The sequence below is a fragment of the Equus asinus genome, chromosome X (genome assembly GCF_041296235.1).
Source record: "Equus asinus isolate D_3611 breed Donkey chromosome X, EquAss-T2T_v2, whole genome shotgun sequence".
Lineage (NCBI taxonomy): Eukaryota > Metazoa > Chordata > Mammalia > Perissodactyla > Equidae > Equus > Equus asinus.
The window spans coordinates 62,374,633-62,399,061 of record NC_091820.1 but is presented as its reverse complement, the minus strand read 5'-3'; positions in this window follow the sequence as shown (position 1 = coordinate 62,399,061).

Below are 24,429 nucleotides of genomic sequence, written 5' to 3'. Positions count from 1 at the left end.
ATGCCTACCCTTTTATTTGCTTATTAATGTCCTTCATAATCTGACCCCTCTTTACCTCTTCACTAATTTCTCCCAGTTACTCCTCAACACATACCTCTTTGCTGTAGACAGGCTGGTATCCTCACTGCCTTTAAATGTCCTATAATCACTTCTACTCCTGTGTCTTTGCTCATACTCTTTACCCTACTTAAAGTGCCCTGTCTGGTTATGTCTAACAGAGATGAAAACTCAAATGCCTGCAAAGATGAGGCAGGTAAATGAATGAAGCTGATCAGGTGTAATACAATAGGGAATGCTACAGGTTATGGTAAATTTCAGTTTGCCCGCGTTTAAAATTGGATTATAAAATCGATGTTAGAATTTTTCTTTAGGATCAAATGAAATTATGAACATAAAGGAAGCGATTCTGTACAATAGTACACACTTAACAATAGGTAGCATTTATTTTTTGCTGAGATTTTCTATTTTTTTCATTTGTTTCAAGATAAGTTGTAATTGCTTTCTGAAGCGTTTTATCACAGCTTCATTAAAATTGTCACCTAGTTCTGATTTATCTTGGCAATGGTCTTTACTAATTCAGTTTGTGATTTTCCTGGTTCTTGGTATGACAGGTGATTTTTGAGTATATCATGGGCATTTTGCCTATCATTTGAGGATACTCTGGGTTCTGTTGAACTCTTTTATTTTAGCAGGAAGTCATCCTGTGTAGGGTTAGCATCCAGGTCCTGGTATACTTTTGTGAGCTATGATTTCAATGACAGTTTAATTTTTACAGCTTTTGCTGGATTGTTTTGGTCTATTTGGTTTAGTCGGTGCTGCCGGGACTCCCACTGGTTCCCGTTGGTGCTGCCTGAGGGGATGGAAGGGGATTGTTCAGGCTGACCCTCTGGGTGAGGTGTCTCTCCATAGGAATGGGTGTTGTGGGAACCCTCTACCACCTGACCCTCTCTTGAGATGCCCCAGTTTCTCTGAGTAATAGGAGAAGACTCTTGACCTTAGAGGACAAAGAGACTTCCCAGGGAGCCACTTCTTATGGCTGTATCCTTCCCATTAGTTCTTCCTGCCAGTCCTGGTATCTGGGTTCAGGAGGAGAGTCTCGGTGTTAGGGGAACAAAGAGGTTTCCTGGCCCAGGTCACCTACTGTAGCTGGGTCTCTCCTGCCATCTCTGTCTATCAGCCTCAATGTCTCTTTATGGGGAGGGAGGAGGCCAGTCTCTGGTCTAGCAGAAGTGCCTCCCCTGGCTCTTTATTTTTGGCCAGGCTCCCATTTGATACCCCTCGCTGGAAGTGTAAGGCTTACCTGATGTTGTCAGATGGACTCCAGTTTCATCCAGGAAAGGAATGCACCTACCTGGGCTGCCTTCTCTCACTAGGTCATAGGAAGGGAAACACAGGATCTAGGTCACCTTCTTCTTTCACGTGGTGGACATTAGATGCATTTTACTTTCTTCTTACCACCTTTCAGAGTTCTCCTTTGGTTGTCTCTTGGGCCATTTCCAGGCTTTATAATTTTGCTTAGTGAGGAGAAGGGGAAAATAGGTTTATATCATCTTGTCTTGACAGGAAGTCTCCACATAAGAAAAATGATAAAAATAAAGAAAGAAAACACAGTATAGACGGAGAGGTAGAATTAATGATGGTATTTATTTTATTTTTTATTTAAGTAAAATTACAGTTGCAATTAGTCATCCCTGCAACAATATGGTATAATGGAATAAGCAGACCTTTGTAATCCTGAGTTTGATTTCCAGCTCTATCACTTCTTAGTGGGGTGATACTGGGCAAATGGCTTGACTTCTTTTAGTCTCACTTTCCTAGACTTAAAATGAGCCTCTCAATACCTCCCTTTTAGAATTTTGTGGGGATTAAATGAGATAATGTATATATTATATTTATCACAGTGTCTGGTCAGTGCTCACTAGATGGTAGTTATCTTTATGTATTATTAGCATCTCTCTTCTAGAACACCATTCTCTTCTATGTCAGAGGTCAACCCTCTGACCACTAAATGATTTTTAGAGTACTTTCTCTATTCTTGAGGAAAAAAATAAGTAGCTTCCTTCTAAGGATGGCCAACTTTCAGTCTGTGGGTTCTCTCTGGCAAAGAACCTACATGCTGTGCTATACACATCTGTTCAAGTACTTAATTTTTTTTCTGCTTTGTCTGTCAAAAGCAGAGCTCTCCATTCCAGGGTTCCAGTAGATGTTTCTTTATTTAAACTGTATTCATTGACAGGAAGGAAAGACAGATGGACACACACAAGGAGGAAAGAGGTCTAGGCCATATCACCACATTTATTCAGAGACCACAGTGCCAGGAAAAGTGTGCACACCAATTGTAATTTGTTTTTTCCGTTTTATTTGATTTTTTTCAAACAGGAATTTCTTGTTTCCTTAGATACTAATTAAATCTCAGTTACTGAGAACCAGCCAGAGGACTTTCAATGCAGTGATGGATGATCAAATACTGTATTTATTACAGCCCTTTAGCAAGAAATGTGATAGGGAATTTGGATTTGAATGCAGTGGCTGGTTTTGTCTTCATGTGGATATGTTTGCTTCAGTCGCAGTGGACTCACAAACATATAACAAGGGAAGAATTAAGTTTAGGGTAGTCATTTGTTTATTTTCAGATTTGAGTCTATCTTTTATTTGATAAGCCTCCTATACATCAAGATGATTGACAGCTTTGTTGGATCTGGAGAATTGTCATTCTTTAGAGTATATCATTACTCCATTTAACAAACTATCTTAACCTGTAGGCTTTGTTTAGATTCAAATTTGCTCATTATTCTCAATCACAAATTCTAACTCCAGCTGCTTCAGCATTACACCAGGAAACACAGATTGAAACATGAAAAATGCAAACTAGTGATTAGGTATCAAATGGAACAAAAACCCATTCCAAACTGTCTGCCTGGATTCAGAGTTGTTTTTCGACCTGAACTCAATCACTCTGGTCAGTAGGAGAATTTAAAGTCTGGAAAGAAAACTGTGTTGAGAAAAAGTCCTGAAAAACTAACCAGAAAGTTAATTCTGGCCAGCACTGCATTGAAGTTCCATTCTTTTCGGGTGTTTGGGCTTTAGATGGGGCCAGGAATAATATGGACCATCCTAGTTAAGTTTACAGGAACAACTGTGTGGCTTGGATATGTATATAGATAATGAATTATGCAAATATCTACTAAGTGGGAAGCCAACTGAATTGGACAACTCAGTCATCCCTCATTAGCAAAGACAACTATCTTTAAAGGAGACATGGCATAGTAGAAAGAACAGACCTTTAGAGTTAGGCAGAAATGACTTTGAGTCACCTTTATTATACATGTGACCTTGAGGAGGTTATATAATCCCCTTGATCTTAATCTCTTCATCGGCAAAATGGGGTTAATCAAATTTATCTTAATTCAACTAATAAAGAAAACACTAATAACCTCAAAGGAAAATGAGCAAACAGTACAAGAAGCTTACAGAAAAACAAAATATGAATGACTGAAAATTAAGTACGAAAAATTTCCAACTTTACTAACAATAAAGAAATACACGTTAAATGTGATGACATTTTTCTCTTTTCAAATTATCAAAGATTCCAAAAATAATAATGCAGTATTGGCAAGGATATGGTGAAATGAGCATCCTTGCATACTGATGGAATGTAAATTGACACAACTTTTCTGGAAAGCAATTGCAAAATCTATCAAAAGGTTTCCAATAGTTCATAACCCACAACTTTGACACAGGAATTTCCCTTGTAAGAAGTTGGTCAAAGAGAATAGTCAGAAGCCTGACAAACATTAATTTGCAAAACCACTCATTGCAGCATTGTTTATAACAGCAACATTGGAAACCTAAGTGACCAACAAGAGGAAAAAGCTCAAGTAAATTATGATTTATTCCTTTAATTTAAATATTATGAAAACTTTATAAATTATATTTTAAATAATATTAACGTTATTAAATTCATTAATAGAGAAAGCATTCATAATCTGAAGGCAAACAATAAGAAAAATAATGTACATGGTATTGTCCCAATTTACAAATACACATACATACTCTGTGTGTGTGTGTGTGTGTGTGTGTAAAACAATGAATGACTTGAAGGAAAGAAATATTTCAAATAGTTAATTGTGGAGAGATTATAAGTAATCTTTTTCTGTATTTTTCTTGTTTTATGTTTCTGTAATTCTCAACATCACTCAGTGAACATATTTTCACATTCAGAACAATATAGCATGCTAGCAGGATGGTTGCAAGGATTAAATGAGCAAGTTTGTCTAGTGACTTACACAGAGTAGTTGTGTAGGTTCTCCTTTTCAAATCTGGTTTATCATGTTTATTTTATTTGACTCATATATTGTAACTACAGCCAGAGTATTGACATCCTCCCTACCCTTTACTTCCAATTCCAAATCCTGTGCATTTTTGTAGCTCCAAGCACTCACTTAGTTTGAAAGTTACCTTTTCTCTGATATTTTTCTCCTCTAGGTTCCTTCAAAATGTATACATAACATGAAAATATGTTCAAAATCATTAGTAATCAAGGAAATGCAAGTTAAAACCACAATGAGCTATCACCACACAACTATCAGAATGGCAAAAATAAAAAAAATGGTGACAACAACAAATGCTGGCAAGGATGCAAAGAAACTGGGTCACTCATACTTTGCTGGTAGGAATGTAAAATTGTACAGCCACTCTGAAAAACAATTTGGTGGTTTCTTATCAAAGTAAACATACATTACCACACTACCCAACAATTGTGCTCTGGGGCACTGATCCCAGAGGAATCAAGACTTATGTTCACAGAAAAAAAATCTGTAAATGAGTGTTCATAGCAGGTTTATTCATAACATCCAAAAAAGGAAGCAGCCCAGCTGTCTTTCAATAAGTGAATGGTTAAACAAAGTAGGTACATCCTAGATACATGGTATATCCATACCATGGAATACTATTCAGAAATAAAAAAGAATGAAGTATTGATATACGCAACAATTTAAATGAAACTTCATGGGATTATCTTTTTGTTCACTCAGCATAAAGTCACATACTGTATGATTACGTTAATATAAAATTCGTGAAATGACAAAAATATGGAGAAGAACAAATTAGTAGTTGTCGAGAGTTAAAGATTCAAGCCAGTTTGACAGGAGAGGCGGTAGGCGCAGCTACAAAGAGGTAGCATGAAGAAGACTTGCTAGATATTCCAAAATAGAATAATCCTGTATTTTGATTTTGGTGGTTGATACAGAGACCCATACAGGTGACAAAATTGTAGAGAACTTATAATGCACCTGCATATGCATACACAAATGAGTACAAGTAAGACAGGAACTCTGAAAATGATTGGTGGATTGCACCAATGTCAATTTCCTGGCTGTGATATTGTACTATAATTTTGCAATATGTTACCATTGGGGAAAACCGGGCAAAGTATACAAGGGATTTTTCTGTATTATTTCTTACAACTTCATGTGCATCTATAATTATCTCAATAAAAATTTCAATTAAAGAATGTATGTTTATCTGCCACAGGCCCTGCATTATCCCATATACCCCATGCTCTTGTAGTCATTGCTCCCTGATTGCCGCAACTCCCCATGAGCAGACAGTCTACTGTTTTTGTATTACCAGGGTTGAACCCACGAATTTTATCTTATTGAATTAGAAAGCAATACCCTTTGCCCCCAAAACTAATCTTTATGACAGTGATAGAACTTAAGGTACTTATTTTTCTTTATTTTCCAATTATTCAATAGTGTTATTATAAAAACGTTTTGAGCACCTACTACTTTCTGGAACTGGTATAATATGGAGCTAAAGCAAAAAAGACCAATAGATGTTCTTGACCTTCTAGGCATTATTGAAAGCATGTTCACATAATAATTTAAAATGCGTTGAAATCCCCGTTTTGTTCCTCATTAACCTTTGGATAAGTTATTTAACCTCAGTTTCCTCATTCCATAAAATAGGACTAATAATAGTACCTATATCCTAAGGTTGTATAAAAACTAAATGAGCCTGCAAAATGATTAGTATAGTACCTGGAACAGAGTAAGCGCTCAAGAATGTTATCTAGTTTTCCTATTGTGATTTTCTTCTGGTCACCCCCCCCACTATAGATGCTCCTTAAATGCTAAATCATGTAATGCAGACAAGAGATATGTTAATATATTAGTTTCTAGTAATGCCATAATAAAGTGTCACAAATTTGATGGCTTAAAACAGAAACCTATTCTTTCGTAGTTCTGAGGCTACAAGTCTGACATCAAGGTGTTGGTAAGGTCGATTTCTTCTGAGCACTCCGAGGGAGATCTGTTTCATGCTTCTCTCGTAGTTTCTAGTGGTTACTGGCAAACCTTGTAGACTCATCACTTCAATATTTTCCTCCATCTTCACATGACATTCTCCTTGTGTGTCTCTGTCCCTGTGCTCATATCTCCCTCTTCTTATAAGGACATCAGTTACATTTAGGGTTCACCCTACTCCAGTATGGCTTCATCTTAACTTGATTATGTCTGCAAAGACCCTATTTCCAAATAAAGTCACATTTGCAGGTTCCTGGAGTTAGAACGTCAACATATCTTTTTGGGGGGACACAATTTAACCCATAAGAGTTAGGAATTAGGAGTGAGGGTAATGCCTGAAGACTCAAATAGTTATTAAAAGGTTTTTGTAGGAAGTGAGACTAGAAATCTTGATTTGAGTAGGTAAAGAAGAGTAGGTAGGGGAAGAAGAACAATGGCAATGAACACAGGTATAATTTGAAACAATACTTGATGAATAATTTCACTTATTTTCTCTTTATCTCTTTCTACATATATTCTCTGGGAACTTACATTGGGCTTGTATTAGCCTGTAGCTCATTATAAGATTGAGAGCTTTTGGTGGGTGGAGATAGTTATTTCTTACTTGTCTGTCTCCACTGCATTGTCTTCCCCAGGGCTTGGCATAGAGCATGCACTCATAAGAGCTTTCCGAACTGAACTGAACTTAGAAAAGTTAGCAAGGCATTGATAATTGAAGCAGCCTACCAACTAATGCAAATTGTCTTTTTTCTTTGTAAGGGCTTCCCAAAGATAAATAAGCCTGTTTCAAAGATCAGATTCATATGTTATGTTTTTTGTGAAGATGTAATAGAAAGAGATCTAAGAGGCCGAACTCCTACAAGATATACAAGTTCTTTCTACCATAGGTGGCTGCCAAACTTTGTGTGAATGCCTTTGGGAATGGCCAACTTAGTACTTCCCATAACTCTGTTAGAAAGTTTTTAAATTCATGTATTTGTTTGCTTGCTTGATTAAATATTTAGGTCAAATGTCTGTTTCTGTAATTAAGATCCATTGGCCTTAGTCCTGCCCTCTGGAAATACACAAATTAAGTACTATTGCAAAACCACAATCCAAAAGTGATATTCAGTGAAAGCCAAGGTAGAGGAAAGGCAGTGATACAATCAGCACTCCCAGAGTAAATCATTTCCATTTATATGTCTGGTTGCTCGACACATGCATTTGACCTACTCTGTCCTTACAATATCCTTGAATGTAATTTGTAAAGCACACCAGACAAGATTTCTGTTTGATTCAAGTCTAAGACATAAGCTGCACAAATATATTTTTACTCCTAAATTAGCTGACTAGGTCAGTGGTTTAGCATTGGAAAAATGTGTGCTTCTCTTGTCCTCTCCCCCAGGGCCTCTGAACACTGAAGTATGGCAGGAAACAAGTTTCAGTTCCTTCCTAGAGGTGTGTGTGTAAATCATGTCATTTTTTTTTTCAGGGGAATCCAGACAGCCTAATTTACTCTACCTGTTATTGGTGTGAGCACATATCACAGATGAAAAACCTGAGGCTCAAATGGATTAAATGAGATGCTAAAGACATAAAGTTGATAGAGTCTTTCCTAAAGTCCAGAACTTCTTTTAAATGACAAAAAAAAATGGACAGGAATTCTACAACATGTGAAAAGAAAGCAACATGTGCAATTTTACAGTGAATCAGCCATAATCAACAAGTTGCTTGTGATGTGAAAAAGACATTAATCTCAAAAGTTTGTCCCAGGAAGTTTATTCAGTTTCTGGTACTGTTTGGTGTTTTAGACTCATTAAGCCTGAGAAAGAGAGGACTCCCAGCCAGATTAACACTGGGCAGACCAGCTCAATTTGTCTTCATTTCTACAGCCACAATCTCATAGTTTGCCCTCTCAGAATCTGTACATTCTGTGTTGTACACCTAACCTTAGCCTCAAGCCCACCACTCCCTTTCCTCAAGGAGTATTGTTATCAGAAGAGAATTAAAAGTCTGCTCCTTTGGTCAGCTGCTTACTTGCAGTCATGGTGACCACCAACACAGCTGAAACTCTAGGCCACCTGCTGTCAAATCTATCTTGGCCATTTTCTTAAAAAAAAGAAAGATATTATTATATCACATAGTAGTATTGTATTTCCATGACAATATAATAGTAAACTGTGGATTTGGCTGGGTATGCAATAATGGAAACACATTTTTGGTGATTTTTTTTTAAACTCTTTGCCTGCCTGGGTATCAAATGAAAGAAGTGATTAAGAAGATTTTATTGCTACCTATAAAGGAAAGGGAGACTTAGTTCTTGCTTCCTACTGAAAATTATCCTCTTCATTCCCTAGTTACAGTCCTATTTCACTTATACATTCTCTTTGAGTTTTGCCAATACATTGTAAAGGAGAAGCTTTTAAAAATCAGTATTATATGATTTCCGAGAGACATTTTCTGAAAAGCCACAGAGGTTAACATTAAGTTTTGCATAATTTTCATATCTTATTTGAGTTTAAATGAAATCCATTTCATTACTTGATAAAATGAGAATCCCAGAGCTAGGTATAATCAGAATCCCCATTCCAGGAACAATGGCACACTATATCAGGCCATTGGAGCTCCTTTCTGCAGGAGGATTTGATTGGGGCTACTGAGCAAAGAAAGTGGTAAGGAGAACTGTGATATTAAGAGTTAGATCATAGTACATTAGAATTTTAACTGTGGAACCAAAAGGAGAATAAGATACACTTAACACCTCAGGAGGTGATTGATTATTGTCTGAGAGGGATACTTTGAGTTTGTATCATGTTGTATCTCTTAAATGTCTAGGCCTGAGGGTTCTCATCTTAACTTCTTCAAGAGACAGCTCTATAAGAAATGAAGCAAAACCATTCTTTAGAAGAGCCCAATAAAGGAATCTGCCTGCTGGGATGATATAAGTACCTGAGAGAAAGTCTCTCTTTTCTTCAGCCCTTTAGGGAGCCTAGTAAGGTTTTTAATTCTGGTGGAAAAACACTCCCTCCCACCCACCCCCATAAGAAAGTAGCATCTGTGGCAACACAGCCAGAGACACATAACAGTGCATAAGCAGGGATGTCAACATGGACAGCAGTAATGAAGTTAAATCCCAGTAACAACGTCAAGATCCAACCATCAGTTAGAAGTACCACAGTCAAGGAAAGACACAAGGCAATAAAGCAGAGTTGGCAGCAACAGACATAGCAAGAGAACTTGGGCCACCATGAGATATATTTGATCCATCTGGGACACTTCCCTGGAAGAGATGGACTTCAGGGCCTTGGACGTCCAGCAAATTCTATGTAGGAACTTAGAAAAGAAACTCCTTTGGTTTCTATTAACATGGTACCAACATCCCTTGGTTGTTCTTCTCCAGGTCTTCAGTCCATATCAATGAACATACAGACATGTAAATGCACATCCCAGGAGCAACCCAAATCCTAATGACAGCTTTTTGCCAAGAGACCACTTTGTGACTCTTCACACCAAATGATATAACCCCACGGTATAGGACCACCTAAAACCCGAGGCAATTCCTCAAGGATGGCCTCACAAGACAAAAGTGAGACCAAATGTCAATTCCTCAATCTTTCAATCAAAGCATGTCCATTTGATCTATCTTCAACATTGAATCCTAATGTAAATTTTGTTTGAAGAAAGGGTTCTGCTTTTAAAAGTTGAAAACTACTAGACTAGTAAAATTTCTCTGGGCATTAGTCTCTTTTCTGGTGAAACTAGGATTATAATAACAATATTTACCATATAACCTACAATAATCCATTATATTATTTCCTTGTATTCGTTGACATCTCACTAAGAAAATAGAAACTCTCTGAGAGTAGGAAACTATTCATTCGTAAAATAAATAATTAGTGAATGTCTTTTTGTACTAGGCACTCGGAATAGGCAACTAGGCATTCATGATGAGTAAAGTAGACATGGTCCTTGCCTTCCTGGAGCTTACTCTCACATCATTCCGAAGTCCTTACAAGAGCTTACAAAGAGCCCTTTATGATGGCATCTACTCAATCTCTCTGATCTCATTTCCTGTTACTCAATCCCTTGTTCTTCGTATTCCAGCCACACTGACCTTTTTGCTGTTTCTTGAACATTCCAGGCATGATCTAGCTCTAGGACTGATGTACTAACTGTTCCCTCACCTGAATTTTTTTTTTTTGTCCAGATATGCATATAATTAACTCTCTACTCCCTTCAAGTCGGTTCTAGTGTTGTCTTCTCAAATGAAGCCCATCCTGACCAACTTGTTTGCAATTGCAACTCTCATTCCCAGCACCCCTTACTGTTTCCCCCACACACATTATTTATCACTTTCTAAATACCATATGATTTACCTGTTTATTATGTTTATCATTCATTATCTGTCTCCCCCTACTAAAATAACAGCTCCATAAGGGAGAGCAGGATTTTTGTCTGTTTTGTTCACTTAATAGTCTACAATAACACTTAGCAGAGAGTTGGTGCTCAATTTATTTGTTAAATGAATGGATTCCCAGAGACTTTCCCTTATTCCCCTTCCCCCATGTGACCCATTGTCCACCCAGATTCCTTTACTCTGCTACCCTCAAAAAACCACATTTTTTTCTTTCCTGTTCCTTCTTTTTATCTCATTTTTTCTTAAAAAAGAAAAAAAAACCTTTTCATCCATTCAGGGTCCCTGTTCTCTGTTAAGGAATCAACCAACCTCTCAGAGTCTAATAGCTGAAAGTAACTTAGAAGATGTCCTTGTCTACAAATCCAAGTAAATAAGGATGGTTGGGGAGATTTCAGGAGCCACACAAAGCTGGTATGAGAGATATTTGGGGCCAAGTAAACCTTTTTCTGGCCACAAATTCTATCTCATACAATCTGTGAGTAGCAGAAAGACAGCCTTCTATAATGGAAAGATACTGGGACTTAGACTCAGAAGCCATATGTTTCAGTCTTCCTCTGCCATTTAATTTGTTTGTGATTTTTGGAAAATTGCTTAATCTTTCTGATTCTCAATTTACTTATCTCAAAAATTGGGAGTTGGGGCTGGCCCGGTGGATGAGTAGTTAAGTTTGTGCGCTCGGCTTCAGGGGCCCAGGGTTTCACTGGCTTGGATCCTGGGCGCGCACATGGCACTGCTCATCAGGCCACAGTGAGGTGGCATCCCACATGCCACAACTAGAAGGACCCACAACTAAAAAGATATACAACTATATACTGGGGGAATTTGTGGAGAAGAGAGAAAAAAAATATTGGCAACAGTTGTTAGCTCAGGTGTCAATCTTTAAGAAAAAAATTGGGAGTGATTGTAGTAATTGGTTTTGCAGAGTTGCTATTATGAGAAAACGAGGTCATAGAACTAATGCACTTAGCCTATATTAATCTCTCAATAAATTGCATCTATCATTTCCAGCACAATTTTCTGCCATATAATTTGTGCACATTAAATATTAGTTCTCCCTCTTACAAGGTTGTGGCTTTTAAATAACATAATGGATTAAGAAACTATAAAATGCTGTATAAATGTTAATTGGTTGGTTAGGATACAGTTATTAAATTAAGTCAAAAGGCAAAAAAGGTCAATCTTTCAATGTCTGCAAGTCTGACAGTATACCAGTGTGAAAACTAATCACCAACTAGGTCCGAATTTTAGAATAGGATGTGTTGCAAGAAAGTATGTGCTGTCTGACTGACAACTCAAGCTGCTTCTGAAAAAGTTAGTAAATTTTAAGCTGAGAATCACATTCTGATTATCTATCTGATGGAATCATTACACAAAATCTTTTCTTTGAATAAACATACCATCTTGGATTCTTTGAAACCACTTCAGAGTGAACTACAGGGATAGGTAAAAAGCCCTCAAAAGAGTCACAGCTACAGTGAAGTCACGTTCACCTAGCTTTCTGAACCAGCCCCATACTCTGGAAGTGCCCCCATCTTCCATTTTCTGTAAATTCCTGCTTGCCTTGATCTCCAACTTACCCAGAGATTGCAAATCTTATCCTTATTTTCTTATGCTCAAATTTTATTCATTCACTTATTTATTTAACAAGCATTTGTTAGAAACTATATGCCATTCAGTGGGGATACAAACACATATAAAACTCAATCATTGACAAATGGGCAAAGAGTAGGAAAGAGATGTCTAGATAAAAGCATTAGCAGATGAAAAGGCTCAGAAGGATAAAACTTAAAATCTTTCCACAAGGTGAGTGCTCGGGCTGAATGATGCAGTAGAGTCAGATAAGGGCTTATGTAAGCCATAGTAAGACGCTAGAGCCTGTAGCTATTTAAAGTCATAAAGGAATTTTTTGCTGTTGTTGGATAATGTGAAATTGTTTATTGACAAATAAAATTACCTATAACAGATTAAAAATCAAATTGTAAAATAATAGATATAGTATGTATAGTATAGTATTTTTATAAAAAGAACAGTTATGCATATTGATACTTATAATTCTAAAATAATCCAAAATGTTAATAGTGGTGAGATTACATATGATACTTTATTTTCTCTGTACTACTCTATACTATCTGAATTTTAAAAATAATAGCATTTATTTGATTTATTCTTTTCTAATTTCACAATAATTTATTTAGGAAAACATCAAGTAGCCATTAAAACTACTTCTTTTTTCCTGTCACAAAATTTCATTTGAACAACTTCATTTGGCATAAAATATCTAATTTGTCAGTATTAGAGGCAACTTGGATTTCTGAATGCAAAGCAAAATGTTGGCTTAAATTCATTTTGATACTATTTCTGATTATAGTGGGTCTCTAACAAAATAATTATAATGATGCCTTTGTTTCCATACCACATTATTTTATTTTTCTGCCCATACCTAGTAGACTCTTCTCTCTTTTCTTATTCACTTTTCACCTCAGGATATGGAGAATGAATAGTCCTCATTTGTCATATTATCCTATTTTTTTTTTTAAGGAAGATTAGCCCTGAGTTAACATCTGCCACCAATACTCCTCTTTTTGCCGAGGAACATTGGCCTTGAGCTAACTTTCATGCCCATCTTCTGCTACTTTATATGTGTGATGCCGGTCACACCATGGCTTGAAAAGCGGTGCATAGGTCTGTGCCTGGGATCCAAACTGACAAATCCCAGGCCTCTGAAGCAGAGTGTGTGAGGTTAACCACTATGCCACCAGGCTGGCCCCTCATCCTATCCTATTTTTAACTGAAATCCAAGAAAGCTAAAAGGCAGTAGACTTTTGAATCAAAGAAAATGTCAGAAACTGCCACATGTAAAGTAACTTTCTTACATCAAACAAATTTGTGAAGGAATTTTATCCAGCAAAAAACCAAAATATTACCAAAATTCTAAAAATGTATCCATTTTAAGCAAACATTTTAATGGTCTTACTGTTTGTAAAACTAAAATTGAGCATTTTTAAAGATTAGCTCATAATGTTTGTAAATACAACATTTGACAATAATCACTAAAGAACAAGAATATACTCCAGGATATCTTAAAAGACAAACATAACTGCACTTATTTTATGCAATAATTTGCATTATTTGAGAAAAATGGGAAATATTTTTTTATATAAATTTGTTTTCCCCACTAAGAAAAAGAAAAGTTTTGTTAAAAACATAAAAATGGGGGAGCTGACCCAGTGGCATAATGGTTAGGTTCACACACTCCACTTTGGCAGCCCAGGGTACATGGGTTTGGATCCCAGGCATGGACCTACACACCACCCATCAAGCCATGCTGTGGTGGCATCCCACATACAAAATGGAGGAGGACTGCAACAGATGTTAGCTCAGCAACCATCTTCCTCAAGCAAAAAGAAGAATATTGGCTACAGATGTTAGCTCAGGGCTGTTCTTCCTCAACAAAAATAAAATAAAATAAAATAAAAATGGGGCAAATATTGTATATAGCTCCACTTAGTAACATTAATTTTGTTGCTCTTGCTAGTTTCAATTCATTGACACAAAGACCTCAGAACCATATTAAGAAGTCACACTGTGGACATCAGCATCATGGCAGAGTCAGTTGTTCCCTTGGTCTCTCCACTCTAAGTTACACTTAAATGGACATCCATTAACGAACAGAGGATTCTCTACACAGCCCAGCAGTATGCCTGAGAGATCCATGCAGCTATAACATCTGAAGGTGGGTGAACTGGAGCCCCAGGAAGCAGTGAAACTAGAGGAGTGCCCCTACTCCCTCTCTGGTGGCAGTCATCCAGGATCCTCACACAGAGGCCAGCATGACTGTGAATAGAGGTGGGGGCAGCCTGGCCTACACACAAATGCTTGCAAAGCAGGAGGAGCCAGGCCAACAGGAGTGCCTAGCAAGCCATGGTTATCTTGCTATGCAAATGCTCCCCATCAAGCAGTGGCAGCCCAGCCAGCATGAAGGTACCCTGCCCAGTGGCTGCAACCCTGCCTATACAAATGCTTCCCACTGAGTGGTGGTGGCCCAGCTCAGGCAAATGCAGAGTAGCCCAACTGGCACAACTATGAGCAGGCAGGGTGGGAACAGAAAAAACATGCCCTGCCTCCCCTACAGTGTTGGCAGGTAGAATTTCTGTTCAGGAGCATCAAGAACCACAACAAAACCAGTGACACAGCCCCCAGTGATAGCAACTTCAACACCAGCTCCATCAGCAACAAGGGCTGCCTTCAGGCCCCTTGGCCCACAGAACCCTACTTGCAACAATGAGGTGCATGAACCCAGCACCCTTGGCAGCAGTGCAACCAGCACCTCAAGACAACCCAGGAACAGCAGCGAAGATGGTGCATGGGGCAGCAGCATCCAAGCCCATGAAGGGCCAGTGGGACAACATGAGACCCAGGAGACCAGAATCAAAGTAACCAAAGTTGTACCCAAGTAAGAAAAGGAGACTACTACCACCAATGTACCAGCAAAGGATCAATTCATCAAACACAATGAAGGACTATAGTAACATGGTAGAATAGAAGGAAAATGACAACTCTCCAGAAATAAAACCTGAAGTCACAGAAGATTACAATCAAATCAACAGAGAATTCAAAATAGCTGTCATAAGGAAGCTGAATGAGTCACAAGGAAAGTCAGAAAGACAGTTCAATGAGCTCAGGGATAAAATTATTGAACAGAAGGAATAGTTCACAAAAGAGATTGAAGCTATTAAAAAAAGAACCAAACAGAAATTCTGGATATGAAAACACAATTAATGAGATTAAAAAATAATGTAGAAAGCATAAAAAATTGAAGCAGACCTTATGGAGGAGAGAATTAGTGAGCTTGAAGACAGAAACCTAGAAATGCTTCAGGTGGAGGAGGAGAGAGAACCAAGATTTCAGAAAAATGAAGAAATTCTTTGAGAAATATCCAACTCAATTAGGAAAAGTAACATAGGATAATAGATATCCCAGAGGGAGAAAGGGGCAGAGAGCTTGTTCAAAGAGATAATAGTTGAAAACTTCCCAAACCTGGGGAAAAAACTGGATATACAAGTACATGAAGTCAATAGAACTACTAATTACATCAGTGCAAAAAGAACTTCTCCAAAGCATATAATATTAAAACTGTCAAAAGTAAATGACAGAAAAAATATAAAAGGCAGCAAGATAGAAGAAAATAACCTACAAAGAATGCCTATCAGGCTTACAGCAGATTTCTCAGCAGAAATCTCACAGGCTAGGAAATAGAATGATACATTCAAAATCCTGGGAGAGAATGGAATGATATACTCAAAACACTGAAAGACAAAATTATCATCTAAGAATACTCTATCCAATGAAATTATCCTTCAGATATGATGGAGAAATAAAAGCTTTCCCAGATAAACAAAAACTGAGGGAGTTCACCACCACTGGACCTGCCTTTCAAGAAATGCTGAAGGGAGCCTCCCTACCTGAAGCAAAAAGGCAAAGGTTTACAAAGCTTTAACAAAGGAGATAAGTAGACAGACAAAATCAGAACATTTCAGCTATCTAGCAGAATAGATTAGCCAACACTTAATTATAACACAAAAGATAAAGGAAAGGAAACCATCAAAAATAATTATAAACACTTCAATTTAGTCACAAACTCATAACACAAAAAAGAATAATTTGTGAAAATAAAAACATGGAAGGGGAAAGAGAAAAGGGGTGGAACCTAGTTAGGCTAATGGAGATAAGAGGCTATCAGAAAATGGACTACCTCATCTGTGAGATCTTTTATACAAACCTCATGGTAACTACAAAAAGAAAAATCAGAGTAGAGTCACAAATCACAAATAAAGAGAAAATTGAGAAAACCATCATAGGAAACCACCAAGCTGAAATGGCAGCGAGAAATACAAGGGAAAAGAAACAATTGAAATATAGAAAAACTGAAAAACAAAAGATAAAATGGCAGTATTAATCCCTCATATATCAAAAATCACACTAAATGTAAATGGACTGAATTCACCAATCAAAAGAAACAGAGTGGCTGCATGGATTCAAAAACAAGACCCACCACTATGCTGCCTCCAGGAAACACATCTTGGCTCTAAAGACAAACATAGGCTCAGAGTGAAGGGATGGAGGATGATACTCCAAGAAAATGGCAAACAAAAGAAAGTAGGTGTAGCCATGCCTATATCAGACAAAATAGACTTCAAGATAAAAAAGATAATGAGAGACAAGATGGGCATTATATAAAGATAAAAGGGACATTCTACCAAGAATATATAACACTTATGAATATATATGCACCTAATACAGGAGCACCAAAGTATATGAAGCAACTATCAACAGACCTAAAGGGAAAAATTGACAGCAACACAATAATAGTAGGGGACCTCAACACCTCACTTACATCAATGGATAGATCACACAGACAGAAAGTCAACAAGGAAATAGTGGAATTAAATGAAAAACTAGACCAGATTGACTTAAGAGGTATATATAGAATACTCCATCCAAAAACAGCAGAATACACATTCTTCTCAAGTGAACACGGAACATTCTCAACGATAAACCGTATATTGGGAAAAAAGCAAACCTCAATAAATTTAAGAAGATTGAAATCATATCAAACATCTTTCCTGACCACAACACTATGAAATTGGAAATCAACTACAAGAAAAAATTCTGTTAAAGTCACAAACAGGTGGAAACTAAACAACATGCTAGTGAACAACTATTGAATCAATGAAGAAATCAAAGGAGAAATAAAAAAATACCTAGAGACAAATAAAAATGAAAACACAGCATACTAACTCCTATTGGATGAAGCAAAAGTAGTGCTAAGAAGGAAATTTATACCAATACAGACCTACGTCAATAAACAAGAAAAATCTCAAATAAATGATCTTACCCATTCCCTAAAAGAACCTTAAAAAGAACAAATCCCAAAGTCAGTAGAAGGAAGGAAATAATCAAAATCAGAGCAGAAATAAATGAAAGAGACTAAAAAATTAATAGAAAGGATCAATGAAACTGAGAACTGATTCTTTAAGATAAACAAAATTGACAAACCCTTAGTGAAACTCACTCAGAAAAAAAGAGAGAAGATTGGAATAAATAAAATCAGAAACGAAAAAGGAGAAATTACAATGGACAAAACAAATACAAAGCATTATAAGAGAATACTATGAAAGCCTGCTTGCCAACAAACTGGATAACCTAGAAGAAATGGATAAATTCTTAGAATCATACAACCTCCCCAAACTGAATACATAAGAAATAGAGAATCTAAATAGATCATTTACAAGCAAAGAGATTGAAACGGCAATCAAATATTTTCCCCAAAACAAAAGTCCAGGACTAGACAGCTTCTCTGGTGAATTCTACTGAACATTCAAAGAAGACTTAATATCTATCCTTCTCAAACTCTTCCAAAAATTGAAGAGGAGGGGAAGCTTCCTAACTCATTCTATGAGACCAACATTACCCTGATCCAAAACCAGATAAGAACAATACAAAAAAAAAGAAAACTACAGGCCAATATAGCTGATGAACATAGATACAAAAATCCTCAACAAAATATTAATGAATTGAATGCAAAAATACCTTAAAAAGACCCTACACCAGGATCAAGTGGGATTTAAATTAGGGATGCAGGGATGCTTCAACATCCTCAAATCAATCAATGTCATACACCAAATTAACAAAATGAAGAATAAAAATCAAACAATCATCTCAATATATGCAGAGAAGGCATTTGACAAGATCCAACATCCACTTATGACAAAAAAAAAACTCAAGAAAATGGATATAGAAGGAAAGTACCTCAACATAATAAAGGTCCTATATGACATACCCACAGGCAACATCCTACTCAACAGAGAAAAACTGAAAGCCATTCCTCTGAGACCTGGAACAAGACAAGGAAGCCCACTTTCACCACTCTTATTCAACATAGTACTGAAAGTTTTAGCCAGAGCAATTGGACAAGAAAAGAAATAAAATGGATCCAAATTGGAAAGGAAGAAATGAAACTCTCACTATTTGTGGATGACATGATTCTATATATAGAAAACCCTAAAGAATTCACAAAAAACTACTTAAAATAATCATCAAATACAGTAAATTTCCAGAATCAAAATCAGCATACAAAAATCAGCCGCAGTTCTATATACTTAACAACGAACTAGTAGAAAGTGAAGTCAAGAATACAATACCATTTACAATCTCAACAAAAATAATAAAATACATAGGAATAAATTTAACCAAGGAGGTGAAAGACCTATACACTGAAAACTATAAGACAACATTGAAAGAAATCAAAGACATAAAATAAATGGAAAGAGGGGGCTGACTTGGTTGCACAGTCGTTAAGTTCACGTGCTCCACTTCAGCAGCCCAGTGTTCACTAGTTTGGATCCTGGGCACAGACTTATGTGCCACAAGCCATGCTGTGTCAGGCATCCCACATATAAAAAATACAGGAAGATGGGCACGAATGTTAGCTCATGGCCAATCTTCCTCAGAAAAAAGAGGAGGATTGGTAGTGGATGTTAGCTCAGGGCTAATCTTCCTCAAAAAAAAAATAAGGAAAGATATTTCATGCTCATGGATTAGAAAAAAGAACATAGCTAAAATGTCCGTATTGCCTAAAGTAATCTACAGATTCAATGCAATGCCAATCAGAAGCCCAACGACATTCTTCACAGAGATAGAACAAAGAATCCTAAAATTTATATGGAACTACAAAAGATCCCGAATAGCCAAAACAATCCTGAGAAAAAAGAACAAAGCTAGAGGTATTACACTCCCTTAATTTAAATATACTACAAAGCTATAGTAATCAAAACACCATGGTACTGGCAGAAAAACAGACACACAGATCACTGGAACAGAACTGAGACCCCAGAAATAAAAGCACACATCTATGGAAAGCTAATTTTTGACAAAGGAGCCAAGAACTTAGAATGGATAGAGGAATAAGGAGAAAGGAATAAGTGGTGTTGGGAAACTGGAGAGTCACATGCAAAAGAATGAAAGTAGACCGTTATCTTACACCATACACAAAAATTAACTCAAAATGGATTAAAGGGTTGAATGTAAGACCTGAATCCATAAAACACTTTGAAGAAAATATAGGCAGTACACTCTTTGACATCAATCTCAGCAGTATCTTTTTGAATGCTATGTCTCCCCAGGCAAGGGAAACAAAAGAAAAAATAAACAAATGGGGCTACATCAGACTAAAAGGCTTCTGCATGGCAAAGGAAACCATGAACAAGATGAAAAGACAATCTAGCAACTGGGAGAAAATATTTTCAAATTGTATATCCAACAAGGGGTTAATTTCCAAAATATATAAAGAACTCATACAATTCAGCAACAAAAATACAAACAACTGGATCAAAACATGGGGAGAGGTTATGAAGATTTTCCCAAAGAAGATATACAGATGGCAAATAGGCACATGAAAAGATGTGCCACATCACTAATTATTAGGGAAATGCAAATCAAGACTACAAAGAGATATCACCTCATACCAACACGAATGGCTGTAATTAACAAGACAAGAAATAGCAAATGCGGAGACGATGTAGAGAAAAGGAAACCCTCATACACTTGCTGTTGGGAATGCAAACTTGTGCAGCCACTATGGAGATTTCTTAAAAAAACTAAAAATAGAAATACCATATGATCCAGCTATCTCACTACTGAGTATTTATCCAAAGAACATGAAATCAATAATTCAAACAGATTTATGCATCTCTATATTCATTGCATCATTATTCACAATATCCAAGATATGGAAGCAACCCAAGTGCCTATCAATGGATGAATAGATAAAGATGTGTTATATATATATACAATGGAGTACTAGTCAGCCATAAAAAGACAAAATCTTGCCATTTGTGACAACATGGATGGACCTTAAGTGTATTACAGTAAGGAAATAAGTCAGACAGAGAAAGACAAATACCATATGACTTCACTCATTTGTGGAAGATAAACACATAGATAAGGAGAACAGATAAGTGGTCACTAGAGAGGGGCGTGGAGGGCAAAGGGATAAAGGAACATACATGCATGGTGACACATAAAAACTACACTATCGGTGGTGAATACGATGCAGTCTATACAGAACCTGAAATATAATAATGTACCCTGAAATTTACACAATGTTATAAGCCAACATGACCTCAATAAAAAAAAAAGCACACCATGACCTAAAAAATTCAACAGCCCTTGGAGTATTAGTACACCGTTACTCATTTTCAATAAAATGTCCAACACAAGTGTTAAATATTGTAACTTAGAACTTTAATCATACACTACAAATAATTAATATTACAAATCGTAATAAAGAACATGTCCTGGCATAGCTAGACTTTACATAGTCTTTAGAAAAGCCCACAAAATTCCAGGGTGTCTCATCAATCTTTATTTCAGACTTTGTAGCACAGAAGCTAGGTTTTCTAAGTAGAATTTCCAGAAATTTGAGAAGTGGGACATTGATCAACTGACCAATTCACTTTTACTGTCTGCACCTTGTATGCTTCCTTTTTCTGGCTAAACCAGAGAAGGGCTTTAATTGCTCCAAGAGCCCCAATTGCTACTTCAGGTAGCAATGTCATTGGTTTCGTACAGGTACCACCATTTGAGAGTTTACATTGAACAATCTGTCCACATAGAATAACAGTTGTTTTCAGCAAGTGATGCGGGTGACTATACTTGAATGAAGGATAACTGAAGAAACACACATATTTGGCTTTAAAACATGAACATTGCTACATATTCGAAAATGGCTAACACATACCAGTTTCTCCTCATTCCAGCTCCAGCTCCAGGTCCTCAGTACTTGGACAATACCAAGAAGCTTTAAACAAAAGAGCAGTTGGGGCAACTTTGCCCTCTCTCATTGGGCTTGCCTGGGATCTAAACAGAGCTGTTGTCTCTACACACTTGATTTTTGGTATCCTATCCAGACTCTCAAGCCACCCCACTTCAGCCTGCCTGTTTGAGGCTTTGCACACTTCCATCTCAGAGCTGACAGCTTGTTATAGGTCCACCCAGCTATAAGGCCAGATGAGAATCTGTTCTTCTGGACCACACCTGCATCCAGGGAACACTAGGGAGATGATAGAGCGTCTTTATCCTGTAAACAGAAAACCCCACCCTCCACCTGGAGAAGAGGGCTTCCTGGCCCAGGTACAGAACTAAGTAGATAAAAATGTGGCAGACCAACGTCACTGGGTAGCGGGCACACCCACTGCACCACATAGCATCCGCCTTGGGGTTTATGAAGTTTCTAAAACCATTTGGAAGGGTCTCAATAGTCTTATGGTACCTTTAAGGTATCCTTTCAAACAAGAAGTCTCTCAGGAAACCAGAAAAGATAGGCGGCTCTATACATATTTCAACTGTGGGAGTCTTCTAAGGAGCCCACAAAGGACGCAAGAACTGATGGAAAAATCTTTTTGCTTTGTCAGGCTTTATCATGATGCTATCTGCACATACCCCATAGTATTGCTCAGATTTAGAATAGAGCATAACTTCCTTTGTGGCCAGTTTCAAGAATCCCACTCAGATGAACTGACCTGGGAGAAGCAGTCAACCACCTTCCAGACACTGGTACTCATATGCAGCTGGAGTAGTGACTCAGTACCTAATGAGAGCTACCCTAACCATAAACTTAACACCCCAAATCCATACTCTTGAATCTTTCCTCCCAACTCAAACCTACATGAGCCGCTCATGATCTTACCAGAGATTAAATTTAGTATTGGGTACCTATGTGAATAATGATTAATAACACAAGATCTGAGTCCAACTGCTTGGGTTCAAATCCTTACTCTCACACTCTCTAGCTCTGTGACCTTGGGCAAGATTTTAATTCTTATATATGAGGTAGGGATAAAATAAAAGTATCTATTTCAAAGCATTGTGAGGACTAAGTGAGATAATCCATGTAGAGGGTTTAGCACAGTGTCTGACATATGGTATACTCAGTGCATTTACAGGTGTGTCTCTTCCTGACTTGATCTCACATCATAAAAGGCTGGTGAACCAACTGGATGAAGAAGTGCTTATTCCTTCACTGTGAACAAAATGACCCACAACATAAGAACCTCTCAACCAGTAAACTAATACATTCCTATCCAGAGTAAATATCCCAGTTTGCTAGCTAGTGAACATAAGATCGACCCCCGCCTCCCTGCCGCCGTTGTCAAATGATGTCCCTGGATTGCAACTAACAATCATACCCTTTGTTGTATATCCTTATCTATGCCTCCACAGATTTAGAGATCTCTGAAAACTTCACTCAGTGCTTGGTCTTTTAAAACACATACCTTCTGGAGGTATGACTGTTTCTGTTTCTGTAATATTAAATACTATCACTGGGATCCCTTGTCGGTAGGGCCCATACCTTCAACCCCCAAGCACTAGTAGTCAGGATGCAAGACACTACTGAAATTCTCCAATTTTACTTTTTGCTGTCCCTCTATTTCCCCTTTTGCTCAGGATTTTGGCTGGAAACATATGTGGAATACTTGGGCTGTGACATTTGCATCTTACTAATGCAACTCTGTTGCCTGCACACAGCCTAAATTGGGACAACTATGGGGAAATCCATCCAGGATTCCCTTGTTCTGGGCTGTCCTACAAGTATGCACTGTTCAGTGACACTTTCAGCAAGTGGGAACATGATTTTAACTGCACCATCGCTCTAATTCCCTGGGTACAGATCTTTGCCAAGAGGGTTGATTCTTTTCCAAAACCAAATCACAAGCATTTTTAAAGCTTCCTAAGTACACCCTCCAGCGAGAAACAGTCCGGAAAAAAATTGAGTACAGACTTTTGGATGGATTGCTGGTAGGAATCCCTTTTCTATCCAAAGGACTACAGGTACTTCATGCTACCTGTGTTTGTTTTGTTTGTTTTTGTTTGTTTTTTGTTTTGTTTTGTTTTGTTTGCTTATCAAGAAAATTGCTTTTCTGGGACCTTCACCCAAAGCTGACTCTACTGATCTAGATGCCCTCTACTTTTGGGACCTCCCATTCTTAGAAGGAACTTTCCTAAACCCAAATAAACAGGATCCCAATGAATAGTGGGCACTTTTGTGCTCTATTTCTATCATTATGGAGATATAAGGATTGTCTACTGGCACTAGGGCAGATTAACAATATATATTCAATGGGAAGGAGCGATCTCTGCAGCCCTAAGGCATCATAGCAGTCTTCCCACCCTTGCAGTCTTCACAGAGCCCAGGCCCTGGCCCAGGGGAGACAGAGAGACTCCATGAGATGAGTAAAGTTCAGAAAACTGTACCTTCAAGATTGGCAGAGGAATATCAACACCACCACCACCACCACAGCAGGATATCATCCACAGATACCTGTCTAGACTGATCACCAAATGCTCCAAGTTCCCTTGTCAAGCTTTCCCCGAAACTCTTGCTGGCTTGTATTACACACTTGCCCACAGACTGACTCTTACACTTACCACACTCCAATTTGTCATCTCTTTCTCTGTTAACTTGGTAGCTGATCCTGGCCAGCCCTCAACTCCATTTTGGCTCCACATCCTGAGTTTCAACATCCTGTCCATGTTTTCCCAGGACTCCACCTAAACTTGCTTCTATTTTTAGCTTTAACACCCCCAACTCTGCAGCTGCTAAAAACTTTAGCTCACTGACTATCTGAGAGAGGACAGTATAAAAATAAGTTCCTGCAAGCTTTAGGAAAT